The 20,404-nt window shown below is 41.7% G+C and overlaps 1 protein-coding gene across 2 annotated transcripts in view; it reads left to right on the top strand.

Annotated features, from left to right (window-relative positions):
• The window catches only part of ARHGAP6 (Rho GTPase activating protein 6), a 436,053-nt gene that overhangs the window by 198,597 nt on the left and 217,052 nt on the right, over nucleotides 1-20,404 (top strand). The window lies entirely within an intron of this gene.

Raw genomic sequence — 20,404 nt, 5'->3', positions numbered from 1 at the left:
ATGTGTCATTTTGAGACGAGGCATTTAGGGTGGTTCCATCATCTGCTACTTTACTGAGTTTTCCTTGACAGGGTTTTCACTGTTGAGATTGGACATGCTAAATGCCAACTTTAAAAATTGGAGAGAAACATGCAGAAAGGTAAGACAAGAATCATCAATATTTAGAATCAGGCAAAGACAGTTAGTTAGTTATCTGTGAGGATTTCGTGCCCTCCAAAATGCACTCTCCACGTAAGGCTGTGTGTTTTAAGAAGGGAGTTGAGGTGGACAAGGCTGATGGGTACAGAGGTCCCGGAGCTGCCCGAGTTGGCTCCTGGTGCCACCGGCCATTTGGGTAACCGGGAACCTCTGCTGGGTCACTTTGCTGGGCTGGAAAAAAAGGACCCGAATTACAAAATTGTTAAGAGCTCTTCCCAGGCAAACATTTTAGGAACCGGCGACAGCTCTTTCTCTACTTTTGTCAGAGTTTCGAGCCTCAAAATAGCAAGTTACTACGGCTTGTTCATATTTGGAGACGCTGGGGGCTCAGTGATTTGCCTTTTAATGTGCTATTACTGGTAACCTGTTTTCCTCTGACGTTTCTCTGCACGAGAAGATCTCGAGCCTGTGCTCATAATGCCCAATGACCTCACCACCTTTTCCAGATTTTGAATTGAGTGCTGGTGCCCTTTGATTTGCAATCTAAGGTCTCTATGCCATTTACAAGGTTGGGGACGAGAGGTGGGAACCGGCTCCTTAATTTAAATAAAATAGAATTTGCCTACTCACTTTATGAATGACTGTTGCCTCAGTCGTGCAAATAAATCCAGTGCATCACCAAACAATTTAAAAACTGTTTTCATTCAGCTGTCTCATCTCTCTCTAAAAGATGATGCTAATGTGTCCTCTTGGGCTCCGAAGATTGGCTGATGAAATAGCTCTTTATTCTAGCATAGATCATCACAGGCATATTTTCTGAGTTAAGGCTATAAAAAGGAAGATTCCAGAGGGAATTTGTTGGCTTTCCGGCTAGAAGTCACCTGGGTCCTCTGACATCTCTTCTGCGTACTTCAGAATGATAAAGCAGCAGCATTCGGCCACACTGTGTCATCACGAGTCAAAAGAATGTTCTTCGTGAAGTGCGACCCATCGCTTTTCATAATAACATAACCCTCTGTGGCTTAATATCTATCCGAACACTGTAGTCTTCCTCTTCATCTCCCATATTGGTTTAGGCGATTTCAAAAGCTCGTTTTGCCTCTTAGCACAAATATTCCACTTTGCTTTCTCGCAGTTTTGTCCCATCGTGTATTGATTGTCCTGGGTTCTTGGAGGCTTTTTTTTTCTTTTTCGTCTGAGTCTTCCTGGAAAAGAATTACCCTTCATGTGTCCTCAGTAGCTCTTGCTCCCCTGAAATATAATCCGAGGGCGAGTATTTAATGTTCTTCTTTTAGTGTTCGTTTCATTTGTCCAAGATGAGCCTGCAGATAAGAAATCGGTGGCTCACACTTTATTCATTCATCAAACATCTGTTGAGTGCTTATTGTGTGCCAGCTATTTGGGTGATTTTCCAAAGAGACGAGTAAATAGAGAAAATGTTAAGAGTTGCTATGAACTCTTCACTCATCCTTTTAAATGGTCATAACGCTCGGAAACAGAAATGCAAGCACTTAAGTATGGAAGAGCATGCCGTGCTTGTATAATCCATTCCACTTTTCCCAGGTACGGTACCACCGTCGTCTCGGCTTATCGCTGTAATAAAAATGCGTGTGAGCACTAATGTTCTCCTTCCGACCTTTCCTCCCACGGTTTTCCCACATTCGGTTTGTGGTGACTCCATCCCTCCAGCTGGGTGTCTTTCTGAATGACTTGATCAGCTTTGCATTTTGAACAGCCTGCTCTGGCCTAGGATGGGGTCAGTCAAGGGTGAGGAGGAGCCAGAGCGCATCTGGGCGATCGGGTCAAGGAGATACGGGAGCTGACTATGCTGGGATGGGGGGAGCTGGGCTGCAGGCCAAGAACTTCTGGGATATTCGAGATCTCCTTAGGATGGTGAAGCGGCTGGACTTCATTTGGATGAGCCGTGGAGGTGCCAGAGCGTGGGGGTCAAGGACCCCACGCCTGGATCAATCAGTGATTGCCTGGTAACGCTTCCTTCACATTTGTTGTCTTATACAAATCGCAAAGTGTTTGGACGTGGTCGGTGTCAATTTTGGCCTCAAATCCAGCTGGTGGGTTAGACAGTTTTCTATTTCATGGCTGAAGAAATCCAAGCTTAGGGCGATAAGTTCAAGGCGGCACAGACGTAATTGGTGACAGAATGGAGAGCTTTATTCAGATGCCCTGATCCCACACAGCTTGTCCGACTCATTTAGATAACTGAGATGAGCCGAGTTATCCTGCTCCCTCCCCATTTTGTCATTGTAATAAACCAACAATCAAATATCATACTTTCAGTGACTTCGTGTGACTGTCCCTATTGTTGAATGGCATGGCCAAATAGCTCTTTAATCGGACCGGTATAGACAAAAAACAAGTTCTAAAATATCCATTCAGTTCGAGGCCGTATATTTATGTCTTTCTCAGGTTTTCTCAGCCTCAGCAGAATCAACATCTTGGGCAGGATAGTCTCTCTTTGCGGTCGGAGCTGTCCTGTGCAGCACAGCATGTTAGCAGAGTCCTTGGCCTCTCTACACTAGATGCCAATAGCATAATATCCCCCCGCCACCCAGAAGTGACAACCAAAAATGTCTCCAGACGTTGCCAAATATCCCTTTGGGGGGCAAAATTGCTCCCACGTGAGACTCACTGGTCTATCTGATTTTCATGCATGTTTTTAAGAAGACGTGACAATTACTAGGTAATAAAAAAATCGGAAAAGAGAAAGTATGGCAAATGTTATTACGAATATTATTCATACTCTTCAGCAAACTTCAGAGAGAGCCTCAAACACAGCACAAGTGCTGGGAGTAGAGTAATGAGTCACCTCATTTACAGTGATCACGACTTTAACCATATTCTCCTGCTCTCGGTGACCCCCAATAGTCAGGTCACTTGGCCTGGGTTAAAGATTACGTTAATCAGACTTCCCCGACAGCCCTCAAATGCTTTCTTCCATTAACCACTGTCAAAATATTACAAACCTTGATTGTCTGCCAAGATCATGTAACATATGTCGAATTTCATGACAACCCATGCAATTAAGTATGGAAACGCCTTCCGTAGAGTTACTGCACTGAGCCTTCCTTCTAGAATAAATCTTCAGAGGCCCTTCGGAGCAGCCTGTGAATACTACCATCCCAAGCCATTCCCTGGAGGCACACACTTATTTTCACCCCTTTTCTATGAAAAGAGAACAATAAGATGGTTTTGTGCTGCCTCTGGCTAGACAAAACTGTGGGTGGGTGATGCGTGTTCTGTTTACTGAGGTGTCGGAGAGCGAGGGGCTTAGGCTCTGATTTGGCACTGGTCCCAGCGGAGTCCAGCTGTCAAGATGCAGCCATTCTTGTCCCTTGGATCTGCCTCCTTCTGGGCTCCTCTGTTACTGACCTCACTTCCTGTTTGGTGCGGCCGCCCCACCATCTGTGCTCTTGACCACAGCCTTGTCATTAAATGCTGACTGTTCTCTCGCTCTACTTAACCCCTCCCTAGGCGCCCCACCAGACGGGCTAAGCTGCTTGACCCGAAAGGGAGCCTCTCTTCACCCAAAACAGTTAAGGGCTTCATATAAAACTTTCCACATCTGCTCTCTGGGACGTTGGCTTTCCAAAGGCTTTGACTTCGGTCAGTGCACTTAATAATTCAGCGACGTTGACTACAGGATATTCTTGGGTAATTCCAAAGACACCCAGAACCAGGCACTGTCGCAGGTTGGCCGAGCTGATGTGAACCCGTTGCCATCCATTGATGCTGCCAGTGTAGATATCTTAGGAAATTTAGGAGCGTGGCCTGGAATTCACTTTTATAACATTCTGATTGCATATTGTCTGTCTCCTCACAAAAGCAAGAGTTTTGCCAAGTTCTAAGTAAATAATTTATTTACTTATTAAATCTTCTTAATATTAGCTAAACATTGTATTACTATTAACTATTACTATTAATATAAGATATTACTATTAAGTAATATTAATTATAATTAAATCCCCTTAATTCCCATCTCTACTAATTCTGGATACCTTTTTCACCCCCCTATGGTTTCTTTTCTGCTGAACGCAGAACTTTCTCTGGGTGTGGCCTCTTGGGTCTGGAATGCCCATCATCTCAGGGAGCCATATCTCTCTTCCTTCTAAATGCTTCTTAAGTCCCACCGTTAATTGATAAATGGTCAGATTCCTGTTGGGTGGTGTGGAATGGAGATCTCTGCCTATCATAGGAAAACACGTACTACACTTTGCCTAGTCCTTTCTGGTAATGAACTTGTATCATTTACTCTTCCTGTTCCCACATGGTGAGCCATGGACCGAATGCACTCGAGTCTCGACTTGACTGTGATGTTATTGTCCAGTCTTACACAGTCTTTACTGGGCTTCCGATTCCTCACTTGCCCCTGACCTGTATCAATCTTGGCCTCTCCTGTCTCAAGAAATGGTTGGCCACTCGAGGGGTTGCCCAAGCTGGAAAACCTAGAGGTCATCCCGAATGCCTTCGTTTCCTGCATCTCCCACTGGAAGATCCAAGCCAACCCTGCTAGGTGTGTTTCACAGTACTTCCCAAATTCATCCTCTTCTTTTCATCTTCACTGTTGTCACCTAAATCCAAACCCTCAGCATCCATCATCCTCGCTAAGGTAACACTGTAACCCTATATTACAATCCTGTGGCCAGTGAGCTCTTTTAAGAAGAAAATGAAGTCGTAACATTTTAGTGCTTAAAGCTCTCCGATTGGATTTTCGGTTACACTTAGACTAATATCTTCATCCATGACCTTGGCCTTCCAAATCTGCCTACATGATCCTAACTGCTTCTCAACACCCTTCCTCGTCTTACCACTGCCTGGTCGCGTGGTGTCTTTTCTGTTCATCAAATGAAACCAGCTCTTTCTTGCCCAAGGCCTTTGTACTTGCCGTCCCTCTGCCTGAGATGTTCTTTGTGTGGCGGGATTTTTTTTATGTCCTACAAGTGGCAGAAAAAAATGTCACCTTCCATGACTGCTCTCCCCAAAGTGCTCTGACTTCACTGAATTACTATTGATCATATCACAGGGCCTGGTGCTTTTGTTGTTTATGTCACTACTTGGTATTATATATACATTCATTGTTTGTCTATCTCTCTGTGCTGGTGTGTAAGCTTACTTAGGGCAGAGACCCAGTCATTCACACCATATCTCCATGCCTAGTGTGGGCCCTGGCATAGGGTAAACACCCAATAAATGTCTGTGAGCAGATGAATCTGGCTGCCTGGGTGTTTTTACCTAGTTTACACTAGGGGGTTCAAAACTTTACTCATTCTCAGCTGATGGTTGTAAAACATATTGGCTTCCAGGATTTCACCTTATTCACTAAATGAGAATTTCCAAGGCCTTGTCTTGGAATTGATACTTAGAAAAAGCTTTGGAGGCGATTCTAATATCAGTAATGTTTGGAAACCACTGATTAAGTTACATGGTGAACCACTTACTATTCAAGAACCACAGACTCTAGGATTCAGTGGTAAAGTGGACCCAGAGAGTACGATCTAGTACTTCGCCTCAGGTGACTCTGAGGTAACACAGTACAAGTTTTCGGAGAGGTCTTTTGTTTTACAACCTAGTGTTCACGTCAGATGAATTCTCTAAGGATGCACGAGGCATAGGAATGTTTCCTCTGCATAGCGTGGTCTGGCGATACGTCCATCAGCATCCATTCGCTAGGTAACCTAGGCCAGCGGTTCTCAACCAGGAGATAGTGGGTCGTGTCAGGAGGCATTGCTCATTGTCACAGTTGGCAAGGGGCACTTTTGATATCTGGTAGGATGCTCAACATCCTCCAATGCACAGCACAGCCCAACAAAGAATTGCCTGGCCCAAGCGTCGGTATTGCTGGTTTAAGAAACCTTTACTTAAGTATGTCTCTGTAGACATCGAAATCTTACAGTTTTGGAGATCATTGTGTATGGTGCTTCTCCTTGGCATTAAGAGATGGAGTTGAGAAAATGCGAGTTGCCTTTTCCACACGAGTCCCGGTTATAAACAGCGTGTTTCAGACTGTGCAGGGCTTACTCTGGAAAGGGTGAAGGTGGCCCTTCTAGAAGCCTCTGCTTTGTTTAGAGCCCTTTGCTTCTTCACTCTTCAACTCTGACGCCCTCTGTAATCTCGGGCCTTATTTTTCAAAACATGTCCTGTCTTCTGTGTGAGACTTTAGCTGACGTCTCGATAGATGCGTGTCTGATAGCCTTGTCTAATTCTCTGCCTCTCTTCTGATTTTGCTGGAATACTAGTTTATTAAATCTGTTAGTCCTGGGTCTAAAATTAGCAATCATAATCTCCGAATTAGGCTGTGAGAGGTTCTCAGAAAGGCTTCGTGCATGGACATTGGATCTCTGACTGTGTGCGAGTGAGAATCTAGGGCCCACGTACAGCCAGCGACCCCTCGTTGGAGATCTGATGTGGATCGGCCTGCTCTAGGGAAACTGCAGAAGGCTCTGGAAGAAAAGCAAAAGGAAGAAGCGGGTAGACAGTTCCTCCTAGCTCTTCTCTCTCCATCTCATTGGGTTAAAAGTCTCCTGAGCAGCCCAGGGTGACAGGTACGTTGACGCTCTATCTAGTTCGCCCTTGACGAGGACTGTGGGGACCTTTCTTAAGTCCCGGCCACTTCACAGAATGTTAATTATCATGGCCTGTTTTAGACTGTAAGCTCAGAAATGATGTGGGGTAGTTTTGAAAGTCTCACGTGCTGACAAAACTTTGAACTAAGATCACCGCCATTTACAAACATATATAATTAATTTAATATCTTTTAATGTACCTTTTAAGATTTTCTAATTCTACCCTTATTTTCAAAAGAGCAACTTCTCTGGTTTATTTTCCTCTTAAATACATTCTGAATACTTACAAACTTAAACGTAGATCAAATGAAACAAGGACTCCCACGCTTTATCTTCATGGGGACTACCTGGATGTGCCTTTGGGATACTACTCAGTTCGGAGAAGTGATACACAAATTATAAGACTAATTCGTTCATTCAGATATGATCATTGTTACTCAGGGCTCTTTCCTTGAAAGATGTCATGACCCTGTGAAGTGAAACCCTTCTCTTGGGTTATTTGACACATTCTTAGAACTCTTCTAACTTAACACAAATTTTATAGTAAAATTTGAGTATTTGGAGTGTCAGCTAAACTAGATTTCTGTGATGAAACTTTCAAAAGAATTTGGAGTTGTGGTGGCTTTGGGGAAAAGTTGCCATGGAAACAGCAAAAGACTTTAAGATGAATAAACTTTTAAAATAGTTTTTGAATGACCCCTTTCTGCAGCTGACTGAACTATCTGGTAAAGAAACATATAAGTCAGTCCAAGTAAAATAAAGAAGCTGAAAGCATCTCGCTTGCATGTGGAGCATCTCAGCCCTGCGTTCGCTGAGCTCCACTGAGCCAGGTGGGTGCCAGCCCACACGCCCAGAACCCCTGGATGCTGCTCCGGATTCCTCACTCGATGGTGCCATTTTAATTAGGTCCACAGAGTCAGAAGAGTTTAGCAAGAAAATGGCATGTCGAGTTTGCTGGGAGAATTCGACAATGGTAATATGTAGTATCATTTGATCAGTGTTTCTTTATGTATGTGACTTTTAACAGTCCCATCACGATGTCATTGATGGTATAAGCACAATGTATAACAGAGTCTCAACTTCGATCTCAAAAGATAAGGCATTCTTCCACCTTCGCTGCTGACTCACAGCAAGGTTGTCGTATCCATCAGGATCCCAGCAGGAAACAGATGAAACACTCAAAAAGGCTTAGCTTAAGGGATGACCTGTCACGGATGTGTCAATAGCTTTAAGGAAACCAACAAGGGGTGGTAAAACACACTGTGATTAGCACCCCCGGAGGCTGTTACCACTTGGACACAGGGAGGGACCTGAGTTACCAGAACCCAGTGACTTTCAGCCTTCATCAAAGGGACCCTGGAAGCGTACCCAGAGAGGACCGTAGCGAGGAGAAACTATAGAGAAGCTGAGATGGAGCGGGATGACAAATACCCCAACGTCTTGGTCTTCTTGCTGCCTCGTGTTCTTTTAGTACCAAACCCGAACACTCTACTGAGATGCAGCCCATTAGGATCAGTCTCACAGGGCTCAGGCTGGCTCCGAGGATGGCGGAAATTTTGTTTTGTGTGTTGGGCGGATGGGGGGGCGTTGGCAAACAGAAAAGATCACATGCATTTTCACTGTTGTTTGGCATTTACTTAAATGATGAAAGATCCTAAATTCCTAAGTATATAGAAGACTCCCACATTGCTTAGAATGTCTCTTTCCTCTCCCCTGTGGATTATTTTAATTACCACATTTATTTTATTATCATCTTTATTTTTCGATTACAGTTGACATCAAATATTATTTTATGTTAGTTTCAGGAGTGCAGCATAGTGGTTAGACATTTATATAATTTATGAAGCGATCCCCCTGATTAGCCTAGGACTCACCTGGCACCATACATAGTTATTATGGACTATATTCCCTATGCTGTACTTTACATCCCTATGACTGTTTCGTAACTATCAATTTGAACTTCTTCATCCCTTTATCTTTTTCACCCAACGCTCCCATCTTGTAACCATCAGTTTGTTCTCTTTATCTGTGAGTCCATTTCTGTTTTGTTTGTTTCTTTTGTTCTTTAGATTCCACATACAAGTGAAATCATATGGTATTTGTCTTTCTCTGTCCAGCTTATTTGACTTAGCATATGCCCTCTAGGTTGGCACAAATGGTAACATTGCATTCTTTTTTATGGCCAAGTAATATTCCACTGTGTGTGCGTGTGTGTGTGTGTGTGCGCACGCACGTGCGTGTGTGTATTACAACTTTTCCAATTGTCTATTGATGGGCACTTAGGTTGCTCCCATATCTTCACTATTGTAAATAATGTTGCAATGAACATAGGGGTTCATACATTTTTTTTGCATTAACGTTTTGGATTTCTTCAGATAAATACACAGAATTGGAATTGCTTGGTCATAAGGTAGTCCTATTTTTTATTTTTTGAGAAACCTCTAAACTGTTTTCCATAGTGGCTGCACTGACTTGCAGTCACATCTATCGTCCACGAAGGTTCCGTTTCCTCCACATCTTCGCTAACTCTTGTCATTTGTTGATTTATTGACGATAACCATTCTGACAGGTGTGACATAATATCTCATTGTGGTTCTAATTTACATTTCTCTGATGATTAGTGACGTTGAGCATCTTTTCATATCTGTTGCGCATCTATTTGTCCTCTTTTGAGAAATACCTATTCAGGTGTTCTACACATTTTTAAATTGGATTTTTGTTTTGTTTTGTTTTGTTTTGTTGGTTTTGAGTTGTATGAGTTCTTTATAAATTTTGGACATTAACTCCTTATCTGATGTACCATTGGTGAATTTCTTCTCTCATTCAATAGGTTGTCTTTCATTCTGTTGATGGTTTCCTTTGAGGTGCAAAAACTTTTTAATTTGATGTAGTCACATTTATTTATTTTCTCTCCTGTTTCCCTTGCCCAAGAAGATATATCAGAAAAAAATATTACTAAGAGAAATATCAGAGGGTTTACTGCCTATGTTTTCTTCTAGGAGTTTTATAGTTTCTGGCCTTACATTTAAGTGTTTAATCCAATTTGAGTTTATTCTTGTATATGGTGTAAGAAGGTAGTCTAGTTTCACATTTTTGCATGTATCTGTCCAGTTTTCCCAACATCATTTATTGAATAAACTGTATTTGCCCTATTTTTGCCTCCTTCATCATAGATTAATTGACCATATAGGCATAGGTCTAATCTGGGCTCTCTATTCGGCTCCATTGATCTATGTGTCTGTTTTTATTCCAGTAACATACTGGTTTGGTTACTATAGCCGCGTATACTTTGATATCAGATAGTGTGATAACTCCAACTTTGTTCTTCTTTCTCAAGATTGCTGTGGCTATTCATGGTTTCTTGTGGTTCCATATACATTTTAGAATTATTTGTTGTAGTTCTGTGAAAAATGCCATTGGCATTTCGATAGGGATTGCATTTAATCTGTAGATTGCTTTGGGTAGTATGGACATTTTAACAATGTTAATTCTTCCTATCTATGAGCACAGTATATGCTTCTATTTATTTGTAACCTCTTCGATTTCTTTCTTCAATGTCTTAAAATTTTTCAAGTACAGTCTTTTGCCCCCTTGGTTAAATTTATTCCTAGATTTTTTTTGGATCCAATTGTAAATGGGATTATTTTCTTCATTTCTCTTTTGTACAGTTTATTATTAGTGTGTAAAAATGCAATAGATTTCTGAATATTAATTTTGTATCATGCTACTTTATTCAATTCGCTTATCAGTTGTAATGGTTTTCTGGTGGAATTTTTAGGGTTCTCTATATATAGTATCATGTCATCTGCAAATGACAGTTTTATTTCATTTATTCCCAACTTGAATGTCTTTAATTTTTTTTTCTTGTATGACTGCTGTGGCTAGGACTTCAAGTACTATGTTAAATAAAAGTGATGAAAGTGGACATCCTTGTCTTGTTCCTCAGCAAAATATTAGGAAAATGCTTTTAGCTTTTCACTGTTGAGTATTATGTTGACTGCGAGTTTGTCATAGATGGCCTTTATTATGTTATGTCCCCTCCAGTCCCACTTTACTGAGAGGTTTTTATTTTTATATCATAAATGGATGCTGAATTTTGTCAAATGCTTTTCTGCATATTTTGATACGATCATATGATTTTTATCCTTCATTTTGTTTATGCGGTTAATTGATTTGCAGCTATTGAACCAACTGTGTATCCCAGGAATAAATCCCATTTGATCATGGTGCATCATCTTTTTAATGTATTGCTGAATTCTGCTTGCTAATATTTTGTTGAGGATTTTTAGATCTATGTTCATCAGGGATATCAGCCTACAATTTATTTATTTATTTATTTATTTATTTATTTATTTATTTATTTATTTATTTATTTGTAATGTCTTTGCCTGGTTTTGGAATAAGATCTTGTAAAATAAGCGTGGGGAGCGTTCCATTTTCTTGAATTTTTTTGGAATAGTTTTAGAAGGATAGGTGTTAATTCTTCTTTGAATGTTCGGTAAAAATTTACCTGTGAAGCTTTGTCGATAGGTTTTTGATTACTAATTCGATTCATTAGTAGTAATCGTTCTGTTCAGATTTTGTTTCTTTTTGAGTCAGTCTTGGAAGATTGTATGTTTCTAGGAATTTATCCATTTCTTTCAGCTTGTCCATTTGCTGGCATATAATTCTTCATCGTATTTTCTAATTAACCTTTGTATTTCTGTGGTGTCACTTGCCACTTCTCTTTCATCTCTGATTTTATTTATTTGGGTTCTCTCTTTCGTGATGAGTCTGGTTAAAGGTTTATCACTTTCATTTATCTTTTTAAAGAACCAGCTCTTGGTTTCATTGATCTTCTGTATGATTTTTTTAGACTCTTTTGTTTATTTCCGCTCTGATCTTTATTATTTCCTTCCTTCTACTCTGGGCTTTGTTTGCTGTTCTTTTTCTAGTTCCTTTAGTTATAAGGGTAGATGTTTGAGATTTTCCTCGTGTCTTGAGGTAGGCTTGTATTGCTATGAATTTCACTCTTAGGACCACTTTTGCTTTGTCCCGTAGATTTGGAGTCATTGTATTTTCATTTTCATTTGTCTCAAGGTATCTTTTGTTTTCTTTCTTGATCCCATTGTTAACCCATTTCTTGTTCAGTAGCATGTTATTTAGTCTCCATGTATTTGTGTATTTTTCTCTCTCTTTTCTTTTTCCTTGTAATTGATTTCTAGTTTCATACCATTTTGGTAGAAGATGCTTGATAGAATTTTAATCTTCTTAAATTTTTTTCTTGTTTTCTGGCCTAATATGCAGCCTATCTTGGAAAACGTTCCATGTGCACTTGAGAAAAATGTATATTCTGCTGCTTTGGAGTAAAATGCTCTAAAAATATCAATTAAATCCATATGGTCTAATGTGTCAGTAAAGGCCACTGTTTTCTTGTTTGTTTTGTGTCTAGAAGTTCCATTGATATCAATGGGTGTTAAAGTTCCCTACTCTGACTGTCTTACTGTCCATGTCTCCCTTTATCTTGTTCAGTATTCGCTTTATATATTTAGGTGCTCCTGTGTCGGGTGCGTACATGCTTACAAAGGTTACATCCTCTTGTTGGATTGATCACTTTACATATGAAATGTCCTTCTTTGTCTCTTATTGGAGCCTTTGTTTTAAAGTCTATTTTGTCTGATATGAGTATTGCTATGCCAGCATTTTTTCGTTTCCATTTGTATGAAATATCTTTGTCTATCCTTTTACTTTCTGTCTGTGTGTTTTTCTTTCAATCCGAAGTGTGTCTCTTGTAGACAGCATATGTAAGGGTCTTATTTTCTTATCCATTCGACTACCCTATGTGTTTTTATTGGAACACTTAATTCATTTACATTTAAAGTGATTATTGACAAGTACATAGTTATTGCCATTTTCTTTATTCGTATTTATGTTCTTTTTTCCTCTTCTTTTTGAAGAAGTCCCTTAAACATTTCTCGTAATGCTGGTTTGGTGACGATGAACGGCTTTAGCTTTTTTGTTTGTTTGGGAAGCTATTTATCGCTCGTTCAATTTTAATCGATAGTGTTGCTGGGTGGAGTAATCTTGATCGTAGGTCCTTGCTTTTCATCACTTCGGCTATTTCATGCCAGTCCCTTCTGGACTGCAAAGTTTCTGCTGATAAATCATCTGACAATATTATGGGAGCTCCCTCGGAGGTTACTAACTGTCTTTCTCTCGCTACTTTGAAGATTCTTTGTCTTTACCCTTTGCCATTTTAATTACGATGTGTCTTGGTGTGGGCCACCTTGGGTGCATCTTGTTTGGGACTCTCTGTGCTTCTGGTCTCGTACGTCTATTTCCTTTGCCAGGTTAGGGAAGTTTTCAGTCATTATTTCTTCGAATAGGTTCTCAGTCACTTGTTCTCTCTCTCCTTCTGGTACCCCTATAATGCGAATGTTTTTATGGTTGATGTTGTCCCCGAGGTCCATTAAACTATCCTCATTTTTTAAATTCTTTTTTCTTTTTTGCTGTTCCGATTGGGTGTTTTCTGCTACCTCATCTTCCAAATCACTGATTCTCTGCTTCATCTCATCTGTTATTGATTTTAGTGTATTCTTTATTTCAGTTACTGTATTCTTCATTTCTGACCAGTTCTTTTTTATGGTTTCTACATCTTTTTTATGCTTATTGTCTCTTTGGTAAAATTCTCACTGAGATCATCGAACATCCTTATAACCAGTGTTTTGAACTCTGTGTCTGGTAGATTGCTTGCCTCCATTTCATTGAGTTCCTTTTCTGGAGATTTTTCCTCTTCTTTCATTTGGGACGTGTTTCTTTGTCTCCTCATTTTGGCTGCCTCTCTCTGTTTTTTTTCTATGTATTGGGTAGATCTGCTATGTCTCCCTGTCTTGGCAGGGTGGCTGGTACTGCAGTCTCTCAGATCACCTGAACTGGGTGCCTCAGGAGTGTTTCTTGTGTGGGTTGTGTGTGTGCCCTTGTACTTGGGCATTGGTCGCTGTTGGCATATCAGTGGGTAAGCTGATGCTCAGGCTGACTGGCTCCAAGGACTGGCCATGACCACAGCATATGAGCTGCTCTGCAGGGGCTGACCCGTCAAAGCGAGATTCACCCCAGTGGGCTCTGGTGCCTGCCGAGATCATCCTTTGCATGTGCCAATTGTTGGGCTAAACAGGTGGTGCTCTGCTGTGCTCTGAAGCTAGCCTCCAGGTGTGTTGGTTCTGGGGCCTATTAGGAGGGGCTGCCTTGCAGGCCAAGGTCAGCTGCTGCATGCGACTGGCCCAGGGCTACCTGGTAGGAGCTACGAAGTGATCCGCAGTCAGTCGCTGCTTGTGCTGGTCTTGGAGGCACGTGGCAGAGGCCGCACTGGGAACTGAGGCTGGCTGCCACGAGTCCTGGGGCAGCTCAGCAAAAGGTCCAGGGCGCCCCGGGGCCTGCTGCCCCCTGCTGGCTGCTGCCTGTAAGACTCAGCTGCTGAAAGAGCCGCGCGTTGTATGCGAGTTCAGCGAGGCGGGCTCTCCTGGCGCCACCGGGGCGGGCAGGTGGTGGTCACCAGGTTCATGCGGATTCAGATTTGGCACCCGTTCTGAGCCTGTGGCTCTCAACGGAAGGCTCGGGGCACAACAAAGCCAGCCGCCACCTTCTGGCTGTCTATGAGGCTAGACTGCAGAAAGAGCCTCAGGCAGCCCGCCGGTTGGGTGGGGCGGGGTCCCGGGGAGTCACCAGGGTGGAGCCAGTGGAGTTCACCAGGCTGGTGCAGGTCGAGATGAGGCTGTGTGGGGCAGGGCTCGCCACATGCAAAATGGCGTTCCTCCGCCGTCTACGCGGGAGGAGGGCTCAGCACAGGGTCCCTGGCGCCACACGATTCAGGCTCTTCCTTCGGACCCCTGGTGCCGCCCGAGACGCCGTCCCTCTGCCGGAACCCAGGGTGAGTGCCCGGGAGCGGGTCTGTGTGTGGGCCCTTTAAGAGCCCGGCTTTCCAGCTGCCGTCCATCTCCCAAGGAGGAATGGGATCCCTGCTGCTTTTCACAGGCAGATGTTGTGGGGACTGTGCCTCTGGCCTGGGGATCTTGGTGTGGGGCTGGGACCCCTCGCTACTCAGGGGGGACCTCCTCAGATGCGATATCCCTCCTGATTCTCCACCACCACACGTGGGTGCAGGGCCAGCCCGTTCTGCCTACTAGTCTCAAGGTGGCCTCTTCTGTATATTCTTTGTTGTAGGACGTCTGTTCAGCTAGTCTTCAGATGGTTCTCCAGGTGGATTGTTTTATAATTTTGTTGTAATTTTAATGTGGCCAAGGGATGAGGCGAGCAAAGAGTTTTCCTACTGCACCGTCTTGACTGGAAGCCCTAATTTACGTTACCTGATTTACCACTTTTAAACTAGTCATGCGTCATGCCAACTCCATTCATATGTGACGTGTATGTCTTTAATATTCACATTATAAGCCTATTAAAATACTCTTATTATACAGTGATAAATTTTACATACATATTATAATTTAATATTAAAAAGCTCCATACTTAATTAAGGAATGCTTTGCTCTAAGTTTATTAACATAAATTTGAACTATAATAGATTTTTTTTTTCCCCTCTGAGCCCATTAGGGTAGTCTAATGTAATTTATTTTCCAAACAATGAAAAAGGAATTATTGGTTTAGCTCTTTTTCTGGTTCACGGGTCAAGAGCTTTAACACTTAAAGCTACACATGAACACAAATGGGTTAACCTGTGCTTTAATGAAAATTGATCCTCATTCACCTCTAGTTAAGGAGTTGGTTGAGGAGTGGTTGCGACTGAGGACGGCAGTTTCGCCACCTCGTACTTCAGCTAACTCAGCAGAGCGTAAACTCCCTTTTTAATCTCCTGCAGAAAGTGTTTTTCGTTTAAGTTAGTTCCTCCTTGAGGCCCATGTGCATCCACTTTCATAATATCCATCTTGCTTGTAATTACTCCATTAAAGACCGTATTCACTACAGTACGGAAAAATCCAAAGGCAGAAGCCAGAACCAGGGACTTTATCTGGACTCCATATCCTTGGCCACATGTAGCATGTGCCTGATGCTTAGTCTGTCCTTGAATGTCAGCAAAATTAATTATTTATGATTAATTAATGATCGAAGATATAGAGCTCTTAGAAATATTTACGTTGACTTACATTAATAATAATAATAGTCAATGTTTATCGAATGCTTTCTATGAGGCCTGGACATTCCACATATAGTATCTCATTTAATCCTTAAAAAGCACCCTATGAGGTAGGTGCTGTTATCACCCCCATTGAAAAGATGAGGAAACCAAGCCACCGAGTTTAGGTCTATTTCTTAGTCACGCAGCTATTAAGTAGTTGTACTGGGATGGAAATCCTTGTCTGTTCGACTGCCGGGTCTCAATACTTGAACCACTACATACATAATGGCAGACTGTTAAAATGGTGCTGGCTTGAGATTATACCTTTGAGACGACACTTAAAAAAAAACATTTTATTTTTGAATAGTTCATTCACAGGAAGTTGCAAAAATAGTACCGAGAGATCCCATGTACCCGTTACCCAGCTTCCCTCAATGATAGCATCTTATGTAGTTATAGTGCAATACCAAAACCAGGAAGTTGACATCAACACAATACTATTAACTTGAATACAGACCATATTCACATTTCGCCAGTTTGTTTTTTACATGCGTTCCTTTGTGTATGAGAGAGAGAGAGAGAGAGAGAGAGAGAGGGGAGTTTCATGCAATTTTATCACTTTTATCACATGTATAGCTTGGTATCTGCTACTACATTAAAGATAGAGAACTGTCGTATCACCACGAGAGAGCTCCTCCCACTACCCCTTTGTATCACACCCACGCCGCCTCCTACCTCCATCTCTAATCCAGGCAATCCATCAAATAACACTTTTTCAATTACTCCCTCCGTCTTTCCACCATAATAGGAACATTCTCGTGTCCATTGATCAGCTATGCCCCAAACATCCAGAAACATAACAGGAGAAAGTCAGGTGAATTGATCATGCGATCGGAGGTGATTTTGCTGTTCTTGGTGCTAGTAACATATACGACCACAAACAAAGAACATCCTGTTTGGTATTTTTAGCCGAGTGTCATGGTAATTTTGTAATTCCAACTCTCATGTTTTCTCTAGCAAAGTGCTTTTGATTGAAGCACCACAGGGTTTAGCTCCCGCATTAATGCCCCATGTTCTCTCTTTGCATGGCTGTTCTCATGGAACATCCATCTCAGGAATGACAACCGTGTAGTTGAACTTGCAGCAGCCTGGAAAACGTACATGAGAGCTGGCACTCTGCCCTCCAAAAGTATTTATGAGCAAGGAGAAACACAAGTCCTGCATGTATTTGTGGTCGCCGCAACCTAGTTAGTTGTGTTCTGGGCAGCACAAGGGTTATGGAAACCCTGGCATTCATGGTACGTGTGCATTTTTATTCATTCATTTCAAAGGGAGTGGCAGTTCACAGACTCTCTTGGGGAAAGTTTGAACCTTATCAAGATTAGCTGGTTCAAAAAAACTCTTATAGCTGTTTTTATTCAGGATGGCTGCAGAGTGAGACCTTATCATTGGGACACAGTTATATAGACTTCCTGCATTTATTTGGCTCCCATTATTTTTTTAAAAAAAGGTGTAAAAAGTGCTGATGCTGTCTCATTCTGCAAACATAGGCGCACTCTTTTGGGATACTGAAATTTTTGCAAAGTTTTACTATATAATCTTCTTGATTTTTATTACAAGTGGAGAATTTTCGTGTAAAACCTAGAGAATTTAGATCAACCTGTTGCTTTTAATTAGGTAACTAGGTAACGTCTTCACTACTGTGAGGGTACTTCATGTCATTCATTGTCAGGAGTCTAAGGAGAATCTGGATTTTTTTTTCCCCTATTTTGGGTACCATTAAATAGGAATGAAATATAGAACTCCTGGCATGCACATACGTACTCACATAGACACACAAAGCGGTGCTTTATTGTATAGATGTGTTGTCTGAAGTGTACAACTGTGTTTGCATTGGTTACCTATTGCCACACTATGGCCATGTGACACTGCTTTGAAATTCAGTGGCTTGAAACAATTATCAGTTACTATCATGGATCTGTGGGTCCGCTGGGGTTGGCTCATCTGGGCAGGGCCCAGTCGTTTGGCCCAAGGTCAAGCTGTGGGTCCCATAGGGCGTGGCTCCTCAGTCAGTTCTACTCTACATATGTTTGTTTATTCCGGGGCCCAGGTTGGTGGAGTAGCATCTACCTGGGGAAGCGCAGAGGTACAGTGCCAAAGTGGAATTGACTAAGGATTCTTAATGCCTAGGTGGGACTCTGGCACGCTCTCCTCTCTACCCACCGGCCATTGGCCAAGGCAAGTCACACGTGAAAGCCTAACATCAGTGAGGAGGGAAATACACTCCCTCCATGATGAGGCCGTGGTGAGAGGTGAATGAATGGGCCCGATCATTCATTTTACCACAGTATGTGATCAAATTCTCAAAATACTGATGTTTTCAAGCAGGTGCCCGTCTATGTCAGTATTTTTTTTTTTCCTATTTGGCCAATGAGTTCTTTCTGTCATGGATATCAATATATATTTCCTTATGATCTAATTTTAAAGAAAAGCAAAGATGGCATGACGGGGCCATCTCACTGATCCCAGTCCTCACAAATCCACATCGATTGTATAAAGCCGAACAGATATCAAGGGAATAGCATGGAAACAGACTGAATGATATTCAGTTTTAAATCAGAATTGTCACAGTCTTCCTGTGTTTCTTTGTGTTTGGCAGCTCTGGTTCCCTAATCTATCAAAAGGAAAATATTCAGAATCACCTCCCAGGAGATTTTTTAAAAAATCTGTTTTGATTTGCTAGTATCACTTTAAAAAGATTTATAAATTTAGCTCCTGTTTTACGACGTAGAAGAAATTGTGGGTGTGGTCATTTACAATGGGAAGAAAAATGTATTAATCCTTTAGTTGAAGCAAATCAGAGCCATCATTTGGAAATCAGCTGGTTATTTTGATCAATTCTGACATGTAAATGGATAAGCTGAATTAACAGTAATATACACATGTAGAAAATCTCCTCCGTGAAGTTAAAACCTTTTCCCTGTGTTCCTCCATTATATCAGGTGATTGGACAGTTGCCAAATTCTGTTGTTTGTTTGTTTTTTTTTTCATTGCGCTCTATAGGTGCTCATACTTAGTAGAGCACCTGCCAAATTACAGTCGCTCAGTTATGTAAATCAGGAGTCAGCAAACTATGGCCCACAGGCCAAATATGGACTGCCTGCTTTTTTTTTTTTTATATCCGATGAACTAAAAATAAGCATTACATTTTTAAACGGTAGGAAAAAATCAAAACAAGACTGTTTCATGATGTGAAAATTATATACACTACAAATTTTAGTGTCCATAAATCAAGTTTTATTGGAAACAGCTCTGCCCACCATTTACATATTGACTGCAGCTGCTTTCATGTTAAACAGCAGAGTTGAATGAATGCAACAGAGTCTATAGCATGCAGAACCTGAAATATATATAATCTGACCCTTTACCGAAAAAGTTTGTGGATCTCTGATCTAACGCTATGTCTCAAATTACCACACATGCTGTAGACGGGTCTACTGTTATATAAGAACAAGGGTAAAAGAAAGGGGGTACACGTCTGTAGTGTGGGGGGAACGCTGAGTACTTTCAGATAAGGAAAGAATATCCCGAACACTCATTTATTCATCAGTATGTGTCCAACACTAAAAGAAGTCAATAAAGGATAATATCTAGTTTGTATTCTCAGGCTTCCACTTGAATAAAAAGTAAGATGCATCCACATATAAATTGCAGTGCCTGAAACCTATCTGCCTTGCCTAATTCTCTAAGTTACCAGAAAACTCTTTGGAACTTTCAAGTTAAACAAGTATTTTTAGAGCTTATTTTATAAATATTCTAGGCAGAATACTTTTCATGAGCATTGCTGTTCTTATCAGTTCAAAGTGGAGAATCGAACTCTGAAAAATGTCATTTACTCCTTGGTTAAAATGCTAGTTCTTGTTTTGCATATGACATTTTTACGTTAGCGTATCCAGAACTCTGTCGGAGGAAAGAATGTAAAGGCCCTGCAAGAGCTAACCCTAAAAATCACTGCCTCGTTCTTTAAACTCTGTATAGCTCACTGCCTGAGTTTTGCCGAGGGATGTTGCCCCGTCTTACGCTTTGTGACTTTTTTTTTTTGACTGACTCTTCCACATTCTTGTGGTCCTTTGAATGGAGATGTCTCTATATAGCTTTAGCCCTGCAACATGGTCCTCACTTTCATTTCTGCAGGTCTTGGCGTAGATCTCAGCAGCTTCCTGATTAAATGTCACCTTGGTATCTCCTAAGAGGAACTTGGGAGGCTCACAAAACTGGGTTCCCACCAGATCTGAAGCACACTGTCCCCGAGTCTTTCCATCAGACTCTAGGAGGATGAGCCTGAAAGTCTCTAGTCCCAAAGCAAAGGGCAAGTTGGGGCACTGAACAGAGAACCAGGAAAATGCCCCCGAGGGTGGGGATCAAATGACCCCAGAGGAGGAAATTCCAGTTGAAAATAGAAACCAGGACGGCACCCTTTGAAAGCCAGTGCTGGACTCAACCAGCTACCTGTGGTCTGTGAAGGCTGCTATCAGAAGACAGGGATTGGCCTGAATATTATTGTTGCGTTTTATGG

This window comes from Rousettus aegyptiacus, unplaced genomic scaffold (genome assembly GCF_014176215.1).
Source record: "Rousettus aegyptiacus isolate mRouAeg1 unplaced genomic scaffold, mRouAeg1.p scaffold_m13_p_9, whole genome shotgun sequence".
Taxonomy (NCBI): domain Eukaryota; kingdom Metazoa; phylum Chordata; class Mammalia; order Chiroptera; family Pteropodidae; genus Rousettus; species Rousettus aegyptiacus.
This window is presented reverse-complemented; position numbering and strand designations above follow the sequence as displayed.